This window comes from Perognathus longimembris, chromosome 28, assembly GCF_023159225.1.
Source record: "Perognathus longimembris pacificus isolate PPM17 chromosome 28, ASM2315922v1, whole genome shotgun sequence".
Classification (NCBI taxonomy): Eukaryota; Metazoa; Chordata; class Mammalia; order Rodentia; family Heteromyidae; genus Perognathus; species Perognathus longimembris.
Genome location: NC_063188.1, coordinates 93,861,845 through 93,886,910, shown reverse-complemented (window position 1 = coordinate 93,886,910; position 25,066 = coordinate 93,861,845). Strand labels below are relative to the sequence as shown.

General features: G+C 40.8%; 2 long non-coding RNA genes across 2 annotated transcripts; one reads left to right on the top strand and one right to left on the bottom strand.

Moving 5' to 3' along the window:
- Positions 1-344: 344 nt before the first annotated feature.
- On the bottom strand, positions 345-13,745 carry LOC125344086. The gene is made up of 3 exons (XR_007209407.1): positions 13,734-13,745; positions 9,234-9,240; positions 345-448 (listed from the first exon to the last, which is right to left on the bottom strand). It is a non-coding gene; the product is annotated as an uncharacterized LOC125344086 (long non-coding RNA).
- On the top strand, positions 372-18,372 carry LOC125344087. Its single transcript, XR_007209408.1, has 3 exons — positions 372-451; positions 12,385-12,390; positions 18,362-18,372. It is a non-coding gene; the product is annotated as an uncharacterized LOC125344087 (long non-coding RNA).
- Positions 18,373-25,066: the final 6,694 nt, after the last annotated feature.

The window sequence follows — 25,066 nt, the reverse complement described above, 5'->3', positions numbered from 1 at the left end:
CAAAAATACTGGAAGGGACGTGAAAACCTTAGGTAGGATTATAGAAGTAAACCTAGTGATCTATGAGACATTTATAATGGCCATACTATAACAACTTATATAAGATAAACAGATCATAATTGTATTGTCAGTTTTATCATTTACAAAATGCTTAGTTTGGTCCTCGAGGTTAGTATGTACATGACACTCATTTGAAAGAAATGTGATCTTACTCTGAAAGTAAGCTTATCAAACAGGATATAATCATATCCCATGCTTCCTTCTAAACTGTAAAAAACCTAGGGTCAGAAAATGGACTATTTTTAACCTCTATGCTTTCCATTACTGAATTCAGAATTTAGAAGGCATTCTACTTCATTCTCCTGTTCGTCATTGCAGCTATAGCCATAGTCCATCTCCTTTTCCTTCATGAAACAGGATCTAACAATCCCCTAGGAATCCCCTCAGACTGGTTCAGGGAAATTTGCATGTGTAAATGGGCCTGGAAATGTGGTTTAGTAGTAGAGTGCTTGCCCAGCATGCATGAAGCCCTAGATTCTATTCCTCAGTACCACATAAACAGAAAAAGCTGGCAGTGGCACTGTGGCTCAAGTGGTAGAGTACTAGCCTTGAGCAGAAGAAGCTCAGAGACAGCACCCAGACCCTGAGTTCAAGCCCCAGAACTAGAAAAAAAAATCAGAATTTAAAAAGTATACAGATAACGTATGAAACTGTAACCTCTCTGTACATCAGTTTTATAATAAAAACTTTAAAAAATAAATTAAAAAAATTAAAAGTATACAGAACCAGGCCTTGTACTGGAGTTGGAAGTTCTTGGACTTTTATGCCCAAGCTGACTCTGAGTTACAATCCTCAGATCTCAGCCTCCTAAGTAACTAGAATTACAAGTATGAACCATAAGCATACGATTGGTTAATGTGTTGCCTATTGCCTGTGGCTCATACCTGTGATCCTAGCTACTGAGGAGCAGGACATCAGGAGGATAGGAGGATAGTAGTCCAAGATCAGGCACAGAAAAAAGTTTGAGAGATTTTCCCACTCAACCAATAGCTAAGTGTAATAGTACACACTTGTCACCCCAGCTACATGAGAGGCTGAGACCAGGACAACTGAAGTGCCAGGCCACCCTGGAAAAAACTTTCTACTGCATCTCAATAGAAAAAAAAAATGGGTGCCAGTCATCCACCTTTGTTAGGAAGCATAAACAGGAGAATAAGGAACCAGGTCTGGAGATGTGTCTCAAATGACAGAGCATCTTCTTTCCAAGCACAAAATCCTGACTTCAGACTTTAATCCTCTCATTTGCAACAACATCTAAGAAACTGGAAGATATTGCAATAACTGAAATAAGCCAGGCACATGATCTAACTTCTATGTGGTATCTAAAATGTTAAGCTCATTGCTCTAGTAGAATGATGACTGTCTAAGACTGGGGCAATACTGGGGAATTTACAAAGATATGAGTCAAAGGACACAGAATTTTACCTAAATAAGAAAAATACGCTCAAGATGTGTATTGTACAGCACAGTAACTATATAGTTCATAACAATATAATGTATTGTTGAAAAATACTAACAGTTTGATTGTTTTCTCCTCAAAATGATAACCAAGGCAATGAAAGGTTTAACTAGTTCAATCTAGCCATTACATAAAGTATTTGTATTTCGAAATTTCAAAAGATCTTGTTGTATACAATAAAGAAACACAGCTATTTGTCACTTTGAAAACTAACAATAAAGTAAAAGCACTTTATAATTAGTTTCTGTCCTGAGTCCAGCTAATTTTAATATTAATTATAGTAATCATGATACTTGGTTCCAATTATGAAAAGTTGGACTCACTGTTTTTAGTTGGACTGTTTCCAAATAAACTTTACTATTATCATTTTTTACTGCAAAAGATTTAGGATGGTGACATAATTTTAGCCATAAATCATTTCAAACCTTTTAGAAAGATAATGGGAAGGGGAAAATGTTAATTAGTCTAATCCTCCTTGCTTATATAGATGATAAGAAAGAACAACTATGATTTCTTAAGGCTCTGGGGGTAAAGCTGTTCAATATGTTCAACTGAGAGCTCCGGGAAAATGACTGACCTTGACCTGTTGCCATGTTATATCCTCAAATTTCTGAACACTAAAGGAATCTAGTTGCATGAGCTTTATTCTGTGAGCCTGGGGGCTGATTTCAGTATCTTTCCCCTTCCCTTATTGATATCCATCTCTGAAATCCACTCCCAAAGCTTCTGGAAATGCCAGCATACGTTCTGTATGCTGTGCCTGTTTATAGCTTACAACAACCTCCTAACCATGGGTTTAGAGGCGTAACCCAGTTGGTAGAGTGCTAGCCAATGAGCAAAAGCATCAGGTACCAAGTTTGAGTCCCAGTCTTGGACCTAAAAAAAATCTCATAACCTGACTTGTGGAATTGAAACCCCTTTCTTAAAAGAGAGAAATAAAAACTGTTCAATTCCACTGCTCTCAACAATCCAAAGACAGTTAATTATAAAAATTACTTGGTGTAGCCATCATATTTGCATGCATATTCTGTGTTAGGTACTTATACATATTACTTAATGACACAGGAAAATAGTTCTTTCAAAATATCTTTATAATTACCATTTTGCAATAGGTTAGCCAGTCAAAGCTATGGGAATACTTAAGGACCTGAGAATATGAAGCATTCAATTCCTCTATAATACATTGTATTTATTTCTCCAAAGATGGAACAGATCATACATATCCCACAAGTCTCATAGACAGGGAATAAATCTAATGTGTTCCCACAAATGGCTTTAGATCCCAAGTTTTCTCTTTATTCACCCACTAAGATATAGAATTAACCAGGCACCTATGGCCCATGCCTGCAATCCCAGCTACTCTTAAAGCTGAGATCTGAGGGCTGTGGTTCAAAGCCAGTCAGCTAAGGAAGGAAGAGCCTTTGAGACTCATATCCCTAATTAATCACTACAAAGCCAGAAGTAGAGATGTGGCTCAAGTGTTAGAGTGCCAGCCTTGAGCAAAAAGCTAAGGGAGAGTGCCCAGGCCCTGAGTTTAGATCCTAGTACACACACACACACGCACACACACACACACACACACACACACACACGCCTAGAGACACACACACAGAGATACAGACTTAAAAACTATAGAAATAATATTGGGAGTTACTGTTAAGCATTCACTCACCCTGGAACAGATGAAAACTTCTATGGATGTGTTCTTTACATACTTCCGAGTGCCAGAGAACGTATGCACATGATACTTGTGTGTCTCTTCAAGCATCTAAGGGAAATGTGATTTCCAGTAGTATCACTACCTATCAGGGACGAATATTTAGTATAAAGACAGTATGGACTAATACTTGAACATTCAGAGTTCTGCCACAAACTTATGAATGACCTCAGGATGTTGACTCCTTTTCTAAAGGCCATGACTTCTTCACATATAAAAATAATCAGTGTAAGCTGGCTGCTGGTGGCTCACGTATGTAATTCTAGCTTCTCAGGAGGCTGAGATCTGAGGCTCACTGTTCAAAGGCAGCCTGGGGAGGAAAGGTTATGGGACTCTTATCTCCAAGAAACTACTCAGAAAAAGCCAGAAGTGGCATTGTGCCTCAAGTGGCAGAGCACGAGCCTTGAGCACAAAGAGGCTCAGGGACAGTGCCCATGCCCTGGGTTTAAGCCCCAAGACTTGCAAGAAAATAAAAATTTTAAAAATAGGTGGAAGTTTATCTTCAAACTAAAAGAATCCATCACTTCAGAGAATTGCTTTACTACATCCATTACTACCTACACTATAACATTTCAGTTGCTCTCAATCAAAATAGGACCTGTCAACACTACCAACATATTGTTTGGGCGCACTCTAACTGAAAGGTGGCTTCCTTTGTCTAACCTGAGGCTCTTATCTCCATTTCATGGAGAGTACTGCAGACCTCAGAGCAAGGCTTGACTTTCAGGATTCCCTAGGGGTGAAGAGAGTCCTCTCATGAGTAGATGCCCTCATGTGATAGTTTCATTACAATTGATCCAATTGGACTATTTTGGATCCCTAATGGAGTGGGAGGTGTTCCTCTTTGCCCCACAGGCTCTTACTTAATCACATATAGGGCCCTGTCTTCTCCCCTAAAAAGACCTCCAACTAAAGCTAGGATTCTTAAAGTCCTCTCTGCTACAAGGTTGTGGTAAATGAAGGTGATTGTATTCAGTCAACCAGGAGGCCCCTGGTACAGGAATGCAAACAGGGGTACAAATGGATTCCTGGGTGTCTCTGCACTGGTGACATGGCTTCCTCTTCTCATGACCTACTCCCACCAGGATCCATCACAGAGTCCTGGCATCTACTGTCTAAATGCCCCAAGACCAAGACTGTTACTTCCAACGTCCCCTCATTTAGAAGAGGTAGAGTGGGGCATGGTAGCACATGCATGGAAAACTAGCTTCTCACAAAGTGAGGTCAGAGAAATCACATTTCAAAGCTAGCCCAAGCAGAAAGTTAGTAAGACATTATCTCATCAATAGTGAGCCGGCTGAGGAGCCACTAGGGTAGGGCTTCCTCTGTCCAACCTCAGGGACTCACCTCTACCTCTCCCCAATCTGAGACCTGTCTACCCTTTAGACTTCCAGAGGACATAAGTCTCTGACTCTCCTGACTAGAAGCCCACATGTGGAAAAAAAAAATCTGTGCAGAGAAATTATTGTGGATCTCTCTGTGGAGTAGAGGGTAGTTTACCTCTCACTAAGCTCTCACATGGAACACATAGTGCCTGGATATCTCCCCTCCAAGGACCTAACATGGTTATAAGTTATAAGGATCTAACTCCAAGTCACTAATAATGGATGGGGGAGGGGTGCAGCCCTTTAACTAGATGCCTACCTATGTTAAGCTGACAACAACGGTTCCAAAGATTTACTTGGAGACCCTTCATGGGTGGGATTTTCAGCTCCTCCAGTTGCAGAGGTCTTCTCTCCACTCAAATATACTGCAGACCTCAGAACAAGGCTTAATCCCTGAAGTAGTAGGAGTCACTGTCTTTGAGTAGATGCTCCCACATCCAGGGCTAACAACAGGGGTACAGCTGGACTATTTTAGGTCACTATATCTGGTATGAGTTCCTTTCACCTTCAGCTCTAACCTCCACCTCTCAGAGGGCCAAGGCCTCTCCTTGAGGGCCCCAGTGCAAGGTTGTTATTCGAAGAGATCCTTGAGGCAGTAAAGAGGTGCTGGGAGTAGGGGATAAACCTCATATAATTCCCTCAAGTTCAAGGATGACTACAGGATGCAGCTGGATTGTTTGGGGACTCTGTGTCTGGAGACAGGGATTCCATTTTTCTCCCTGTGTTCTCATCTGAATCCTCCCGAGAGCCCTGGCCTTTCTCTTCCAAGTAACTCAGAAGGCTTTTTTTTTTTTTTTTTTTTGGCCAGTCCTGGGGCTTGGACTCAGGGCCTGAGCACTGTCCCTAGCTTCTTTCTGCTCAAGGCTAGCACTCTGACGCTTGAGCCACAGCGCCACTTCTGGCCATTTTCTGTATATGTGGTGCTGAGGAATCAAACCCAGGGCCTCATGTATATGAGACAGGCACGCTTGCCACTAGGCCATATCCCCAGCCCTCAGAAGGCTTCTTAACTACAGGGCATCTGAGGCTGAAGCAGTGGATAGTGAAGTGCTTGTAAGGCTGGTTCTAGTTCATGCCCCTGGGTGCAGGGTTAACAACTGTGCTAGAGCCAGATTGTTGTTGAGTCTCTCTATTAAAGGGAAGGTGGCTCCTCTATACATTATAACTAGTCACTTAGGCCCTTATAGAGCATAGGATATAGCCAGCACTGGTGGCTCATGCCTGTAATCCTTAGCTACTCAAGAGGCTGAAATCTGAGGATAATGGTTCAAAGCCAGCCCCTACAGGACAGTCCATGAGACTCTTATCTCCAAATAACCATCAGAAAAAAAGCAGAGGGCTGGGAATATGGCCTAGTGGGAAGAGTGCTTGCCTCCTACACATGAAGCTCTCAGTTCGATTCCCCAGCACCACATATATGGAAAACGGCCAGAGGGGGCGCTGTGGCTCAGGTGGCAGAGTGCCTTGAGCGGGAAGAAGCCAGGGACGGTGATCAGGCCCTGAGTCCAAGGCCCAGGACTGGCCAAACAAAAAAAAAAAAAGAAAAGAAAGAAAGAAAAAAAGCAGAAGTGGTGCTGTAGCTCAAAGTGGTAGAGCTGTAGCCTTGAGTGAAAAGGGTCAGGGACAGAACTCAGGCCCTGAGTTCTAGCCCCATAACCAACCAAAACAATAGAGCCAGGGTTTCAGAGCATGGTACTCTCCTCACCAAGGTCCTCAGACCAAGGCTATGCCTATCAGTGTCCCTTGTAGTAAGAGGGACCATAGGAAGAGTAGGCCCTTCACTTCAAGAGTATTGCTGAGAACAAGGGTAAATATGGATTATTTGAGATCCCTCCAATCATTCAGGGCTTCTTCTGCTCACTTTCTGATCACATGTAGACCCAACACAGTGTCAGTGCTTCTTTATTCAGGGACCCTAAGACCAAGGCTTTTACTCCCAGGGTATTTCCAGGGGAAAGTTAGGGTTAGGTGGTTGGGTTAGGGTTTGCTTACTGTAGGTAAGAGGTTGAGGAGTGCTGGCCTGACCTCCAGCATGCAGGGATGACAATAGTGATGTGTGTGGAATATGTTGTAATATGCCACCTGGGTTTGGATTTCCTTCGTTCAACCTCTCCTCTCCCCTAGATCCCTATCAGAGTCGCTGCCTCCCTTCTCCAAGTTACATAGTACAAGTCCTTTCTCCATGGTCATCAGGTACTGAAGCACAAACTGGGAGAAGGGTATGGGTCTCCTCTTAGTACATGACTTGGTACAGAGCTAACATTGGAGATATAGCTAGAATATTTGAATACCTTCCACATGGGAGTGGGGATTCCTTTGCTCACCATCTGAACCCCTCTCTTACTTGAACCTCTCACAGAGATTAAGCATCTCCTCTCCAAAAACTTTTGACCAAGACCCCAAGGTCCCTTGAGAAATAGTAGTAAGGAACTGGGCACAATGACTCCTGCCCATAAACCTACCTACTCATGAGTCTGACATTGAGAGGAACATAATTCAAAACAAGCCTGGGCGAAAATTTAGCAAGACCCCCATTTCAACCAGTAGTAAGCTGGGTGTGGTCATTTGTCCTGTCATTACAAGCTGCGGGAAACACAATTATGAGGACTCACGCCCAGGCCATGCTGAACAAAAAGAGATCCTACTTGAAAACTAATAAAAGAAAGAAGGACTAGAGAAGTAGCTAAAGTGGTAGAGTGCCTACCTAATACACACAAGGTCCTGAGTTAAAATTTCACAAAGGATTAAAAAGAAAATAAATGAAGGACAGTTGGGGAAAAGGGAAGCAAGCTCACCTGACTACCTGCCTAGATGTCCTTGTGCTCAGGAATGACAGCAGGAGTTCAGTTTGATTATTCCTGGAACCACTATCTAGAGGTGGGGAAGGGCACTTCCTGTCTCCTGTCTACCACTCACAGAGCTGAGGCCTCTCAAATCCTCAGCTCTGAAGATCTTGTAACAAGGCTCTCACTCCCATGGAACATAATGGGGCATTCTCCTGACTAGTCAACGACATGTGACAAATGACAGAAGGGATTCAGTTAGATTACTGTGGGACCCTCTATCCATGAGTGATATGGTTCTTCTCTCCAACCTAAGCTACACCACAAACATTTATACTGCCTGAGAATCAGCCCTCCAAGGACTGCATTACAAAGGTAGGCTCCGCCTAGGTAAATAGAAGGGGAAGTATCTTTAGGCCGTTCATGTGAGTAGAAGCCCATCTGTGAAGGGTTGATAATAGGATTGCCCTGAATTCTTCAGGGACCTTGAAGGTCTTGGCAGTAGTAGCTTCTCTGTCTACAGCTGTCACTGGAACCTCTGATGGAGCCAGGACTCTCCTGAAAAGACCCACAGATCAGGGAGATTCACCCCAGGATCCCTTGAGGGGGAAGGAAGGGAGAAAGAATGAGTGGGGGTATTGGCCACCACTTGGATTCCCAGCCTGCAGGGCTGACCACAGTGGTGCAGCTGGATAATTTCAGGATGCTCTACCTGAGGATCGAACTTCTGTTCACCCTGATCTCACACAGATAACAAAAAAGGTGCTGATTATTACAGGTCCCTCTATCTGAGAAGGGGAGTGATTCCTCTCATGGAGCTAAGTTTTTAATCTAACGCCTTACAGAGCCAGGGCAAATTATCCCCAGTGACCTCAATCCAAGCCTATTTCTCCAAGGGTTGTGGCAGAAGAGGGAGCTAGCAAATGGTGAACACGTTCACCTGCACAGATGCAGGTTGCAAGGCTAAAACAGGATGCAGAAGGATTATCTGGGATCTCATTGGGGAATGGACTTCCTTTGATCACAGTCTGTTCTCAACTGGACCAATGTCAGAGCCTGGTGGTCCCTCAAGCCTTGCAGAAATTTCTGAATATGAATGAGAACATTACAATTCACTAATTATAAAGTGGGAGGCATGAGGAGCAGGGCCACTCAGCTAAAATACATAGAGTTCAAAGAAAAGGTGCACCTGGAGTATTTTGGGATCCTCTACAGAAAGGGATTGGACTTCGACTGCATGCTTTCAAGAGTCTCACCTTGCTGGGTACACACCTGCAATCCTAGCAACTCAGGAGGTTGATCGCTGTTGAAAGCCATCCCAGGCAGAAACTAATCAAAAGAAAAAAAAAGAAAAAACAGAAGTAGAGCTGTGGCTTCAGAGATAAACTGATAAACTGCTGGGCTTGAGAGGAAAAATCTATGGGACAGCACCCAGACCCTTTGCTCAAGCTACAATACTGGCGCGCACATGCGCGCGCACACGTGCACACACACACACACACACACACACACACACACACACACACAAAGTCTCACCTCCACCAATCACAGAATTCCAGCCTTCCCATTTCCTACACCTGCTGATATCAGAAGAGAATAAATGAGAAGATGGCTCCGATTGGCTGGTTTCATGCGACAGAGAGGAGGTTATGCTGGGGAGCAGGGTGCTGGTGCACAAGCCTCAAGTGCACAAGTGGCCACAGGGAGGAATAAGGTGCAGTCTGATTGTGTTGCGGCCCCACATTGTCCATTGCGGATGCCACTCCATCTCTCTACTTGTTCCTAGACAAACCAGGTTTTCAGAGAGCCCTGCCAGTCCATGCAAGTACCTCAGACCTAGAATGGACTGTGGCTTTCCTCACGAAAGGATGTGGGGTGGGGAAGGTCACAGTGGGGGAGGGAGCGAACCTCTAACTACATGCCTCAAGGGACGAAGATTCCCCATTCTCGCGGTGAGGGAGAGGCAAGGAGAGGGGTGGGCCGCGAGCCTATGGCGATACGCCTCAAGTTGCAGAGACACCCCATTTTCCTCAACTAAAGACTCTGAAGTGGGGAGGAGGGGGGCAGTGGGGGATGGGGGGGGCACGAGCTTGTGGCAATATGCCCAAGATGCAGACAGACGCCATTTTCCTTGTGTACAGAAATGGTGGTGGGAGAGGGGCGCGGTGGGGGAGGGACATTGTGGGGGAGGGGTGGGCCACGAGCCTGTGGCAATATGCCTCAAGGTACAGAGAAACCCCATTTTCCTCAGCTAACAACTCCACAGTGGGGAGGAAGGGCGCGGTGGGGGGAGGGTAGGCCTCGAACCTGCGGACACCCATTCTAAAGACTAGGCAGTGGGAGACAGACGCGGTGAGGGAAGGGTAGGCCGTGAACCTGTGGCTATATGCCTCAAGGTGCGGAGACACCCCGTTTTCCGCAGCTAAAGACTCCGCAGTGGGAGAGGACGGGGCAGGTGTGGGGCGCAGTGGGGGAGGGGTGGGGGGCAGTGGGGGAGGGTTGGGGCAGGAGCCTGCGGCGATTATGCCTCAAGGCCCAGGCCACAAGGTTGAAGTTAGAATACTAGGGGACCCTATATTTATTTGGTGGGGACTCACTTGGCCCCCCGCCTGGTCTTCCTTCCAGCAGCTGGAGTTGGCGTCTTTCCACCTCGCCGATGCCCGCCGTCTGAGGTATCCACTCCCTCGACAGTAGAGGGCGCGCAGCAGACTGGAAGTGGCGCCAAAGTGGAAGCAAAGTGACGCCAAAGAGAGCACGAGTCCCGGTTACTGCAGCGCCCTCTAGTGTCGCACAGGTGGCTCCTTTCATCATCCTAAACTCAGCCGCTTATACAGCCTTGTCCTCTCCCAAACAAGGTATTCAGACCAAGCCAACCACTTCACGGGGCCCTGTAGCCAGAGAGCATGGGGGACATGTGGACTGGTCACCTGATCACAGGACCCTTGGGGCAGATGGATTCTTTGTGGTACTTTTCTTTTTTTGGTGTTGGATCTTCCTCTTCTCACTGTCATCTCATCTACACCTCCACAGAGCCCAGAACCTCCTATCCAAGTCAGTCCAAGACTGAAAACACCAATGTCACTTGAGTTAAAAGGAGATTGGGAGGAGAGGAGAAGTCACTTTCCAGACAAAATGTGCTTTCTGGTTGCAAGATAATTGCAAAGATACTTCTGGAATATTTAGGGATGCTCTGTCTGTGTGGGGATCCCCTTCACGATCTACTTTCATGGTCTCAATACCCTTTGCATTGCTCTGTCCTCACCACTCACTACACACACCTGCAGACAACAGAAGTTTCTTTAAAAATATTAGTATCAACTAATTGTACAAGGGTACTTCATTGTGACATGTTTGTATATGCATATCTTAATTATCTCCTTCCATAACTCCCCATCCTCTCCTTCACAAAGCAATATTAACAAGTTTCATTGTTCTGTCTTCATACATGTACATCTTTCATTCATGTGTTTTGATCATACCCTCCTTCACCCTCTTGGTTTGTCTGTCCCCCCCACCCCACACTGGTACCCACTTGACATAAACAAGACATTTTTCAAGTTCATAATACTCAGTTTTATTAATGTACATGTTAATTGACCAAAGGAGCTTCATGATGGTATTTTACACATACATATACTATACCGTACTATAATGAGATACGTATGTATGTATACATATATATATATAATTGTGAATAGTGCTGCAATGAATATGGGTGTGCAGGTGCCACTATTATATCCTAACTTAAATTCCTTTGCATAAATGCCCAAGAGTAGTATCCCTGGATTGTAAGGTAGTTCTATTTTTAGTTCATTGAGAAACTTCCATATGGGTTTCTGTAGTGGTTGCACTAGTTTACATTCCCACCAACAGTGTATTAGGTCTCACCTCATCCTCCCTACCATTTGTTTTTGTTTGGATTCTTTTTTTTTTTTTCCAGTCCTGGGCCTTGGACTCAGGGCTTCAGTGCTGTCCCTGGCTTCTTTTTGCTCAAGGCTAGCACTCTGCCACTTGAGCCACAGCGCCACCTCTGGCCATTTTCTATATATGTGGTGCTGGGGAATCGAACCCAGGGCTTCATGTATATGAGGCAAGCACTCTTACCACTAGGCCATGGTCCCAGCCCTGTTTGGATTCTTGATGATGACCATTCTGACTAGAGTGAGATTGAATCTCAGTGTCATTTTGATTTGCATTTCCTTTGAAGCCAAGGTTCTTGAGCATTTCTTCATACATTGATTAGCCTTTTGTACCTCTTTCACGAAGTGTCTGTTCAACTTCTACCATTTACATCTGCTACTCAGCAGGTTGTCATTCAAAGGCACTAAGTGGATTTCATGGGCCTCAGCTTCCTCTGGAGAAGAGGACACATGTAATCATGGCCTCAACAGATCTCCGTGGAGATTAGTTATACTAAGTGGAAAGCATGGTGCATATAAAAAGCATTACATACTTCTCTGTGTCTTCAAATTGACCAAGTGCTAAGCACAGAAATAGTTCATTTAGTGACGGCCTGACATATTGATATATCAAGACACTGAGCTAAACCAGTTTGAGCACTATGTTCTTATAACGAAATTGCAGGAATGCCAACGGGAAGACATGATGGACTGAATGGATTGGAAAGGGGTTGGGTGCTTTCTACTTCTTTCTTTTCTTGAAGGGATAACCATGGGATGGAGAATGATGATTTAGCATCATTGTTAGCACTTTATACTTCTATCCAGTAGAGACCCATGGCATGTGTTTTAATGCCTATAATTTTTTATCAATCTCATTAAATAATTTCTTGGTGTAAAAAGTATCTGTTCAAAAAGTATCTGTAGGGCTGAAAACACTGATGCCAATGGCATTTGTGATCATTTGTCCCTGGATTCAGGACTCCTCCACCCGTAATCCAGTCTCACCTGCACTCTACAGAGCCTAGCCCCTCCATTACAAAGAGATACATCCAAAACAGAGAACCCCAAGGTACCCAAGATATAAGTATGTGAGAGTGAGAGATGGGGATAATGGCCTGTAGTTGTATGCCCCCAGGGCATCCATGAGTCTTCCTGTGTTCACCTTCTGTGTTCAACTGAACCTCTTATAGCATGTGTACCTTTTATTCCCAAGGACCAGGGCTGCTATTCCCAAATCCCTTGAAATTGAAGGTAGGAGTTGATAATGGCTGTGGAGATGTGGCCTGACTTGCTGCTCCAGGATAAAATGCTAACAACAGTGGTACAAGTGGAATTGGAGGCGGGGGGGAGACTGTCCTCTTGGAAATGAAGCTTCTGTTGCTCAGCTTTTGCTTTCATATGGACCCTTAACAGAGCCAAGTTTATTCCTCTCCAGTTCACCTATGGCTGGTCTCTGTGGTCAACAGAAGTAGAGGTGAGGAGAGGGCTGAGTGTGTTTCCCTGAGAAGATAAAATCTGGTACAAGGTTAACACTGGGGATGTAGTTGGGATATTTGGAGATCTTTTATAGGGTGGAGTAGCCTACTTTGCTGTCTTTCTGGACTCCTATATATGGACCTCTCCCCACCTAGGGATCCCAAGATTATGAATCTCAATATCCCTTGAGATATAAGTAGGGATGAAGAGCTGAGCATAGTGGCTCACACTTGTGAACCTAGCACAGTGTAGGGTAAGATCAGTAATACAGAGTTTCTAGGCCAGCTGGGGTAGAAATTTACTGAGATCCCATCTTATCCTACTAAAAAAAACTGAGCAGAAAATGTAAATGGGAGAATCCAGGTCCAGAATTCAGCCTGGACAAAAACTGGGTTTCCTATTCTGAAAGTAACCAAAAGGGCTTAAGTATTAAGACTGTCTGACTGTCAAACACAGGGTCCTGAGTTAAAACCCAGGTCTATTGTCTTCCATTTTAGGATACTGAAATTGATCATTCATTCTGCTGTCTGTCTCTAAGGAAGATCTTTGAGTGACTGTACTTTTTCTATTATTGCATTTCTATGCCAAAGTAGTGTTTGAGATATCATAGAAGCTGATCAAGCAGTAGTTTTCACTCTAAAAAGAATGTTAAAAACCATGATGCTCATAATACCTCAGCCAATTGAGTGAGAATCCTTGAGGGTATAATAGGCATAATTATTTTTAATACCTCAGGTGATTCTATTGTGTAGCTAAGGTTGCTAAATAGTTATTCAATTATTGAGCAAATGGATCCATAAATATGAAAGGAAATTTAGGACAAAGAAAGGAACACACTGGAATGTTAATGCGATACTTTCTACTTAGTGGGATAATTTAGCTGTGCATCCTTTGTACTTTTCTGTGTTTTCCAGATTTCCCACAATGGATGCATAGTATTTAAAAACAAACATCATTTTGTGGATTTTATCTAGTAGCACTTTGAAAGTGAAATGCATCACAAATCAAGATAGTTAGGGAATTAAAGCAAATATTTTGCCTAGAAAACTTAGGCATGCCATCTCTTAAGTATGCACCTCTATGTTCAAGAGTTTCAAGAGAAAGATGCCTGCTGTCAGTATCCTAGTATTGCTCTACTCACTATATTTGCCACTCAGGCTGTATTGATCCTTTACAAAATAAACTTCTTCTATGGCTGAGGACATAGTTATTAGACAGCAACACCATTGGGAGGGGAAATGAGAGAGAGAGCATTGGAGGAAGTGAGCATATATGCATATATGGACATGCATATATGGACATGTCAAAATGAAATCCCCTCTACAACTAATTGATGGTAATAAAAATGTAGAGGAAAGTAAATAAAAAGTTTTTTTTAAGACAACAGTAAGTCGGGATGGGAAAGCAGATGTTAGAAATGGAAGGAGCTGGTCCAAGCAGCATTGCCTGCTCTCGTCCTTCTACTCAGGAATACCTCTAGTTGGGCAAGTGCTCCAAACCCTCCCCACAACCATTTTCCAAGAAGTTGATCCTTCGAGTTCAGATTTTCTCTGAGGCCTTTGGAGGAGAATGGCCCTGAGTGATGTAAAGGGTCCAGATGAGAACTGAAGTGTAGCTGCCACAATCATCTAGCTGAGTCCTCCTTGTCCTAGTCTCCTTACTTCCCATTTACTCAGGAGAATGTTCTCTTTGCCTTAGTAAAGCATATAAGTCAGAGCCTTGTTACAAAGTCAACAGGTTGTTCAAGCTATGTATATGGTAGAGGTGACACCCTGAAGTTGGACAGAGGAATAACCCAATCCCCAAAATACAGAGGGGCTGGAAATAATCTAGCTTTACCATTTTCCCTGAATCATCTCTAGAAAAACTGTTGCTTCTGCCCTTTTCACGGCACTCCTTTGAATTCAGGGGAAACTCTGAATCAAAGACTTGATCTGAAGTCCTTGGATGGGATGGCTTATATTCTTTGAGGAGTCACTGTTGAATTGGTAGGGGAGTGGGAGAGGCTATATCCCCAGTGAACCCTTCCCCAAATAATCCATCTACAACTTTGTTCTCAGCCCTGTACTAAAGGGCTTCTGGTCAAATGAATGTCTCCATCTCTCCCCACGTGGTCCTGGAAAAGGGGAACTTGTGAGCTGTATCCTTGGTCTGAGGTACTTGGAAGGGAGAGGCCTCTGGTATGATAATGTAAGAGCTTAATTTGGGAGACTAACAGCCCCTGATCTGATAATGGAGTCAGCAATATTCTAAGTGCATCTTTGTTGTCTGCCCTACATATGTGAGCTTCTGGCCAAGACAGTGGCCGCTTCTAGAGAATTATAGAGCCAGAGCTGCCTTCTAATGTCTGTAAATCTGGCAAATGGGGAAGACTAAACTCCACAAGTGGCAGAGGTGAGACTATGGGAGTGGACAGGGGAAGATACCCCCCCCACATTCACATACAGTGCCCAGATAGTCTAGCTGTACCCACACTGTAATATGTGTGTCAGAGACCCTATATCCTCGATGAAGTCCCTATAACCAACCACCTCTCTGCTCTTTCTGTTAACTCAGGAGAACCTCAGGGGTCCAACTGAGAGCGGAAGGTAGACAGAATTAGACATATCCTCAGGAAAATCCCCCAAATAATTAGCTGTACCCCAGTTTCCAAGCCTACACCAGAGGGATTAGCCTGATGAACCCTAGGACAACTTCTTCCTTATATCCCTTTTTATTTAGGGCTCCCTAGAAGTTATATAGTTGGTTTGGAGTACTAGGGCAGGGGAGGCCTCGGTAACATACATGGTTGAACGGAGAGCTTAAGGGAGTAAGAGAAACTATCCCTCTCTCTAGTAGATGAACTTACAATAACGTAGGCATGTTTCTAAACGTATCTTTGATTATAGTTATCTGTGTACATGCCTTTTGCCCCAGCAGACTGGGAAGGCATCCTGAAAGGTCTTATCCTTTTCGTTATAGTTCACAAATAATCTGGCACACTTAGAAATAACCTGGGACATTTCTTTGAAGATGCTCAGAAAATCTATATTAAATTCTGAATCTTGGGGCTCGGAATGTGGCCTAGTGGCAAGAGTGCTTGTATCCTATACATGAAGCCCTGGGTTTGATTCCCCAGCACCACATATATAGAAAATGGCCAGAAGTAGCACCGTGGCTCAAGTGGCAGAGTGCTAGCCTTGAGCAAAAAGAAGCCAGGGACAGTGCTCAGGCCCTGAGTCCAATGCCCAGGGCTGGCAAAAGAATAAATAAATAAAAAATTCTGAGTCTTAGCCAGGTTCCAGTGAACCACACCTATAATCCTAGCTATTCCAGAAACTGAGATTTGAGGATTGAGTTTTAAAGCCATCCCAGGCAGAAAAGACTCTTACTCCAATTAACCAGCCAAAAAAAGCTGGACTGGAGATATGGCTGAAGCTATAGAGTGCCAGCTCTGAAGGAAAAGGCATGATTGAGAACAAAAGATGTTGAGTTCAAGTACCAATACTGGTATATAGCACACACACACACACACACACACACACACACACACACACACACAATGTGAAAGTAACCTTTACATTAAGTGTGATTATGACTTAAGAAGTATATATTTATAATTAATGAGGTAATATGTTAAATTGCAGGTAGTATATTTTTTAGCCAGATGCAGTTTTTAAAGCAATTAACTTGTATAAAACATGTTAGAATACAAGTGATTCTAAAGTCACTCCACCTTTCTTTTTTAATTTGGAAATGTTTCTAGAATATTTCAGAGCCTCAGAATAATTAGGGAAAATACTTATTTCGATTACCTTTGTGGAGGAACCAATTAATACAAATTTTTGGTTGACAGATGCCAACAAAAGCTAGACTTTGCTATATGCTATTATAGTTACTTTTCATTGAAGTAACTAGATTTTGGCCTATTGGCCTTTGCATTTAAAAGGCTCTAATCGTAGCATATGAAGTTAGTTCTTGGTATTCAAAATTCCTTGCCTCATCTTACCTCCCATGGTACATTCTATAAAGACTAGAAAATCTAAATTCTCCAAAGAAGACTGTTGTTGACCCCATGTTTGAATAAAAAGAGGTGTCCCTTAGATCAATAGTGACAATTTCAGTCCTTCTAAAGATCTTATATTTCGCTGCCAAAGGCTAAAAAAAAGAGTTTTGTAACATTCAACCGTCCAGCAGGGTTTAATGCTTTCACCAAGTGAAAGCTTTTATTTTGGATTTAGGCTAAATGTTCCTATCACTCAAAAGTGTTCTGAAAAGCTATAAAAATTCTTCATGCAGTTGCAGCAAAGACAAAGTATGTATGAATGAAAATGATGAGTGAATGAATGAGTTATATTTATCATAATTGAAGCAATTTCTTACAACCATTATCATGTACATCTAAGTCTGATTTTAAAAGGTCTACTAAATTCAATTTCATAAAAATAGTTTTCTATGTACACACTTTTTAGATTTTTTCAATATAAAGCATCTTTCTGTATGTATACCAGGCTTACCCTAAAAGTTTTTTTAATCTCTTGCTTCATATAACTAAAACTACTATATGAATTGTAGAGTTGGTTATAAATGTCTTTCAGAATCTTTTACTTCAGCCTAAATCTTTAAAAAAAAACAACAAAGATGTACACAAACACACACAAATAGTATTGTAGTTTCTCCCACTAATTGGCTTAGAAATAGAAGTAAAGAAGATAAATTATAAATATTGGAGTTTATAAATAACTTTTGTAGATGCTCATAAGGTATATATTATCCTACCATCTGAGATGAATATAGAAAATATGAAGTGTCTAGTGAGAGACAGTGAGAAATAAGTTCACAGACAGATTCCCTGCAAAAACAGCATTGTACTTTTGAAGGGTATACAACAGGAATTATGGTTGTTTCTTAAGAATCTCTTCTTCTAGTCTAGGCAGAAGCATCTGGTGCAACAGTGTCAGTATAAATCGGTCTCTTTTTAAAGATAATAAATAAATAAATTTATATAATCTTGAAAAATGTAACAGAATTGGATAAATGTATAAATTCCATCATACTTTGGAATAACTGATATAATAAAAGAATTTTAGAGTATTTCTCAAAGCCATCAGTTATATTACTAGGCCCTTTAGTCTTACTGTATGTCCAAGAAAAAAAAAGATTACTTTTTTTGTATGTATGCAGGTACTATGGCTTGATCTCAAGGCCTGGGTACTGTCCCTGAGCTCTTTTGCTCAAGACTAGTGCTCTACCACTTGAGCCACAGCTCCACTTTTGGCTTCTTGTGGATAAGTGGAGTTAAGAATCTTACAGACTTTTCCTGCCCTGCTTTGCTTATTTTTTATTTTTATCAACTCACTTTTTTCTTTTTTAGAAATTCTTATTATAAAGGTGGTATACAGGGGGTTACTGTTAAATAAGTCATGTATTTGAGGTGTTGTTTTTTTTTCAACAGCCTCACCTCTTCCCTCATTTTCTCCCAGTCCTGCCTTGCTCCTGTGATCCTCAGATCTCAGCCTCTGAATAGCTATGAAAAAAAAGCCTTCCTTCTCTTTGGTAGGCATTTTGAATGAAGATGAAGTGTCACAGGTTTAACAAAGTATTACCTTTCTAGTTTTGGGGAGACCTATCATAATCTTTTGTGGGCATGAAAATATTTGGTAAGCAGCACCTCATTGGTACATACATAGAAGGAGATATTTATGCATTTTGAAACTGGTTTCTCCAAATAGATTCTTAATCACATTTTTGAGACAGTCTTAGCATATAGCCCAACCTGACCTCCATATCACAATCCTCCTATTTTTGCCTCCTAAGTAGTGGTATATGCAACCAAGTATAACCAAGCTTCTAACTAAATTCTGTTTTCAACCAGCAGATATTGAGCTTCCTAAACAACTGAAATAGCTGAAATTAAGAACAGCCCAGTGGATGAGTGTAATCCACACTACTCAGGAGGCTGAGACCTGAGGATACTGATGCAAAGCCAGCACAGGGAGGAAAGTCCATGAGACTCCAATTAACTACCAAAAAAAGCCTACCAATTAACTACAAAAAAGGCCAGGAATGGTTATAAAGACCAAAAAAAGCCAGGAATTAGAGCTGTGGCTTAAAAAGTGTTAAGAGTGCTAGCTTTGAGCACAAAAGCTCAGAGACTGAGTCCAAGCACAAGACCAGCACACACACACACACACACACACACACACACACACACACACAGCCTAGTGAGAATGTTGAAAGGGGTGATACTGATCAAGATGCACTGTACTCATGAACTGCTTTGTTGAATAGCAACTCATGTGTACAACTGTTTAAAGATAATAGAAATAAGTTTTTAAAAATTAAACAAAATTTTATTGCTGGTGGCTTAAGTCCCAGATACTCAGTAATGAGACTCTTATTTCCAATTAACTAACAAAAAAGCCAGAAGTGGAGCTGTAGCACAAGTGTATTGGACTAGGCTTAGACAAAAAGTTCAGGGACAGCACCCAATCCCTGAGATCCAAGCCCCAGGATTGACGCACAAAAATTAAATAATATATAAAGCATAAAATTTATGTGAGGTGTTATTTTATGAGTATTTAAGACCAAATACTTTGGGAACATCTACCTCAATACATGACTGTTTCAAATATGCATGCATTGGACTATCAACATCTACTAATAAATGTTATTAAGCACGCCTGTAGTTAAAGTATAGGGACAAGAAAGACATAGCACGAATATATATATATATATATTTTTTAAATTATCTGATTATATAAAGTTTCATATAATATTTTATTTAAACTCCTCTGCTAAATATAATTTCTCCATCCTTCGGAAAAATTATCTGGAGAAATTTGGTGAGTGGCAATATGAATTGAATTTTTTTATAGGTGGTCTAAGCTTAATTAAGGCCCTAGCTCTTTTCGCCTTAACCAGATTCAAAGATTCTCCTGCCTCTTCTTCTTTACCCTGTTTTATTATGTTTCTTCTGTTGATTGGTCTCAGCGTTCACTTCCAAACAATAAAGCATATATAGATTCAATCCCTATTTCCAGACCTCTGAAGGAGACCTGGCCCTAAGGTCAGCACATTGAAACACTGATTAGAATTGACTGTATGTAGGTAGCAGTTGCTACAGCTCCATCACTAAGAAGACCTTGACAATTCTGTGACCCTGTCCCTTTCTACAGACCTTCCTCCTCCTCCTGGTCCCTCTTGAGCTGCCTTCTGAACAAAAACATATCAGCACTGTTTACTGCAGGAACCCAGCCAAGGAAGTCATAACAGGACAATAGCCATACAATCTGATAACCTTGTTAGCTCAAATCAAAGCTCCTAACAAGTAGGAGAGGTTATCGAAGCAGAATAAAACTATTACTATTACTGAAGTGGCTTTTCAGATCTCCTCCTTCCTTTGGAAGAAAAAGTATTTTTTTTCTTGTCCCTTTATTTAAGATTAAAACCAGGCACAAGGACACTAAACAAAACAAGATGTACACAGCTAAGGTTAACTTTTAAAAGAATCCAAATGAAGAGGGCTGTACAAAGTTCATAATTATCTCCTAATGGAAAATAGCATAAAACTACTTGATTTGTGTTGCCAGTTCTCTGAAAAGTGTGGTAAATATGGAATAACCTTCTTCAGCCATAAAAGTAGGGACGTGAATTAATTTGTATAAATGATAACAAGTAATGAACTCATTTCAGATAAGAGACCAAGGATGATCAAGGTCTTTCTATTTTCTATTTTATTTACTTCACATGTCAGGATACTATTTCAACACAGAGAGGTTTTTGCCAGGTTTGATTTTGGCCTTTTATTGCCACCCTCAATACCTACCTCAAACTTCCAAAAATATTTCAGCCATTTAAAATAATATTTCAATCTTCTTACCTCTGTATTTTTTCAAAAAGCATTAACATATACTCTAGATCTATGTGTAAAATGCAGTGTTTTCTACAGAATTTTAATCCCCCTCCTCCCACCTTCAGTTCCAGAGTTCTTGCCATTTGCATGATCCTAGAGGAAATAGCACTAACCTTGAAGTGAGGACTTGGCACTGCTCAGGCCCTGTGACCTGGCTTATAGTCTCTGTGCCTAAATATCTTCATCTGCAACAAATAACAAACTAATTCATTAGGAAAGTGCATATTTGAGTGCATCTGAAAGTGTTATTTTAATTTTTGTGTCATTTTAAAGTCAGAAACTTAGGAAATTTTATGGCTTGGCATTGCTCTTGATTTACCTTTTGCTCTTGCATTCCTCCCTCCCCCCACCCCACAAACTAATAAAATAGAGCTGAATTCATACCTGCTTAGCACTTTGAATCTGGTTAAGAGATTTTATTGTGAACATTTTATTCAACTGCCTTCACTGTTCGGTTGAGTAAAAGTGAAATTAACAATTCAGTGTGTGTTTCTGTGTGTGTGTGTGTGTGTGTGTGTGTGTGTGTGTGTGTGTGCTTATATATGTATACACCTTTATCTGGATAACATGCATCTTTTATAACAGCTAAAAAGTTACAACAGGGCTGGGAATGTGGCTTAGTGGTAGAGTGCTTGCCTAGCATGCATGAAGGCCTGGGTTCAATTCCTCAGCACCACATAAACAGAAAAAGCCTGAAGTTGTACTGTGGCTCAAGAGGTAGAGTGCTAGTCTTGAGCAAAAAGAAGCCAGGGACAGTGCTCAGGCCCTGAGTTCCAAGCCCTTAGTACTGGCCAAAACAAAATAAAAACAAAAAGAAGTTACAACAGATAGAAAGTTGTAATGATAAACAAAAACCATTTTCCCTTTTCTTTTCTGTTTTTTTCCCCCACTCCTGGGGCTTGAATTCAGGGCTTGGATGCTGCTGTCCCTGAGATTCTTTTGTTCAAGGCGGGAACTCTACCACTTGAGCCACTTTTGACTTTTTTGGTAGTTTATTGAGGTTAGAGTCTTATGGAATTTCCTGTCTGATCTGGCTTCAAAGCTGAATCCTCAAGTCTCAACCTCCTAAATAGGTAGGATTACAAGCATGAACCACCAGCATCTAGCAGGTTTTCTCTTTCTTATTGCCCTAATTTGTGAGAGCTTATTACAACAGCATTTCTCTACTTATCATGACTTTGAATTGAAAATAGTAAAAGGTTCTGCATTTCTTTCCATACTACATGACTTGAAACTGAAAAAAAAATCTTAGAAAAGAAATTTGGACCAAAGAAAGCTCATTGTTTATACATACATTATGCATATATAATTTCCATTCAATACAAATAAACATCTTTTTAGCTATTTTATCATTCATCCATATATGTCAGTGAAGTGATTATATAGAGGTATGATAAATAATGGGATTTGGGCAGTAAGGTATTAATTATGAGTTTATCGAGTTTATGTTTTCTTCCTTGGGTATTTTTAATTAAAATATATTCCTTTACATTTTTAATTGAAATATATTCCTTTATATTCCCAGGCAATCTCTTACCTTGAAATCTATAAATATAGTGTTTGAATGGATTCAGGGTCCCAAATGACTCTGTCACTAGTCCATTTCAGTACCTGGAATTTCTAGGACTTTTATTCACTTGCCTTAAGTTATTGAAAGATGATTGTATCATATTTGAGATGGAGAGTTGATTATTTACTCAATATTTGGTGTGGTTTGTTTTGAGTTATTGATATTCATGAAATCTTGGGCTTTGGCATGGTAGTTGACCCCCAGCTGATTTTAACCTCATTTTTGACCACCCAACTACATTTCATGCCTAATCAAACTTCTTGGAATTTATCCTAGTCTACCTAAGTCACAAAATGATCCTTAGTTATATGTTAAAGGAAGAAGTTCTATGAATGATAATTATTTATATTTATTCAGTCTTTCTGCTTCTTTTTGAAATTCAAATAAAATTTAAATTTAAAATGTATCATCCTAGCCAGGTGCTGGTGTCTCATGTATGTAATCCTAGCTACTCAGAAGGCTGAGTGAGATCTGAGGATCATGGTTCAAAGCCCGCCCAAGCAGGAAAGTCCATGAGACTCTTACCTCCTACTAACCACCAGAAAACTGAAGTGGCACTGTGGCTCAAAGTAGTAGAGTTCTAGCCTTGAGCAAAAGAGCTCAGAGACAGCACAAGGTCCAAAGTTCAAGCCCACAACAGACAAAAAAGCTATATATGTATATATATATACATATATGTATATATATGCACATATGTACACACACACACACACACACACACATCCATCCTAATGTTTGTCTTCCTAAGCTGTGTGGGAGACTCAGATTACAGGCTAGCCTAGGCAGAAATGTCCACAAAAGCTTTCCTTATGGAGGAAATCTGGACACAGTGTTGTATATATGTCATCCCAACAAGATAGGAAGCCTGAAATAGATTTATTGCCCTCCAGGCACAGACTCAGCCAGGAAGCAAGAACTTATCTCAAAAATAACTAGTATAAAGGTGGGCATTGGTAGCTCACACCTATAGTCCTAGCTACTGAGGAGGCTGAGATCTGAGGATCATAATTCAAAGCCAACCTGGGTAAGAAAGTCCATGAGACTCTTATCTCCAATTAACTACCAAAAGGCCAAAAGTGGAGCTGTGGCTCAAGTGGTAGAGTACTAGCTTGTATGAAAAAGGTAAAAGACAATGTCCAGGCCTTGAGTGTGCACTCTAGTACTGATATACATGCAGATACACAAAAAACAAACCAAAACTAGTATAAAACAGGGCTGGAAGTATGGATCAACAGTAAATTGCCTACCTGGCAAGTATAAGGCCCTGAGTTCAAACCTCAGTCCCACCTGTACATTCATACATACATAAAACATTTAAATTATACACATATGTAAATATACACATATATACATATACATGTAGGTAGCACAGTTGTGAATCAGGTAAATATACACAAAGGTTAGCTATTGCCTGACATAAAGTAGACAACTAAATGTTGATAAGGTAACTTTCTACTCAAGCACTAACTCTCAATAGTTTAAATGAGCTAAAAGGTTTACATGGTTCAGAATTCTCTGGTGTTTTAGCTTAAACGTATTGGTTTAGTTTAGCTCACTGATGCAAAATGCAGAATTAGTGAAATTCAATCATGTTATGGAAGTCTCACTTTTGGTTTTGGTTGATTTTGTTTTGTTTTTCTAATAATAAGAGTTCTAACTGACCTATGATCAGCCTGCATTGTAAACAATTAGCTTAAGTACTAATAAAAGAAGACAGCTTATCAACTCGTTGTTTTTTAATGCTTTAAAACATGAATTATAATTTGATTTTAGCCATATTAGGGATATGCTAAGTAGTATTGTAATTGAAAATATGAACAGAAGGTCAACCTCTACCACTAACTAAAAATGAAAAGTTGTTCAATTGAATGGAATATATATCCATTTAACTTTTCACAGAACATTCTAGTGTTTCAGGAAAGCTAGCTAACAAGAATTTTAAGATAGAACTTAGTTCTAGCTCTCCTTGAATTTTCTAACATATTTAGCACATTGCTGAGCTATGCCTAGTAGAGGAAGATAAATGTAGAATTATATGATTGAGAAGGAATCAAAAGAAACTCGTTTTGCATCTCATTCAGTGTTGCCTAGGGCATCCAGTTATTTGTATTTCTCCTCAAAGTTGATTTGTTTTGAGCATCAGTGGCTTCCATGCCAACATTTTATTTTTTTTGGTAGAAATACCTTAAGATCCAATTTTGATGTTATAGTATTGATTATCTTGGATTTCATTTTGGATTTAGATTTTTTTAACCAAAGGAGGAAACATTCTGTTAATTTTATCCAACAGATTATTTGATATTATAGTTTGTGCATTTAAATGAATATACTCAATGAGTTATTTGAAATAACATAGCTCATTCTTTGAAAAGAAACAATTGCCTGGTGATATAAAACAACAAGTATAAAATGCTTAAAATGTTTTTTAAGCATGGCATCCTTAACTACATTTATAATTAATATTATTCTAATGGTGCAAGATGTTTACATAATCATATGAACTCAAGTGCTAGGATCTAACTCCCTTTAATTCAAATGCTAACAAGTCAATATCAGCTCCAAGATGGTCAGGTAACCTCTCCTATAACCCTTTCATTAGTAAAAAGCTTTTTCCCACCCAGGGTAACTTATTTGTATGAAAAAGGTAAAAGACAATGTCCAGGCCTTGAGTGTGCACTCTAGTACTGATATACATGCAGATACACAAAAAACAAACCAAAACTAGTATAAAACAGGGCTGGAAGTATGGATCAACAGTAAATTGCCTACCTGGCAAGTATAAGGCCCTGAGTTCAAACCTCAGTCCCACCTGTACATTCA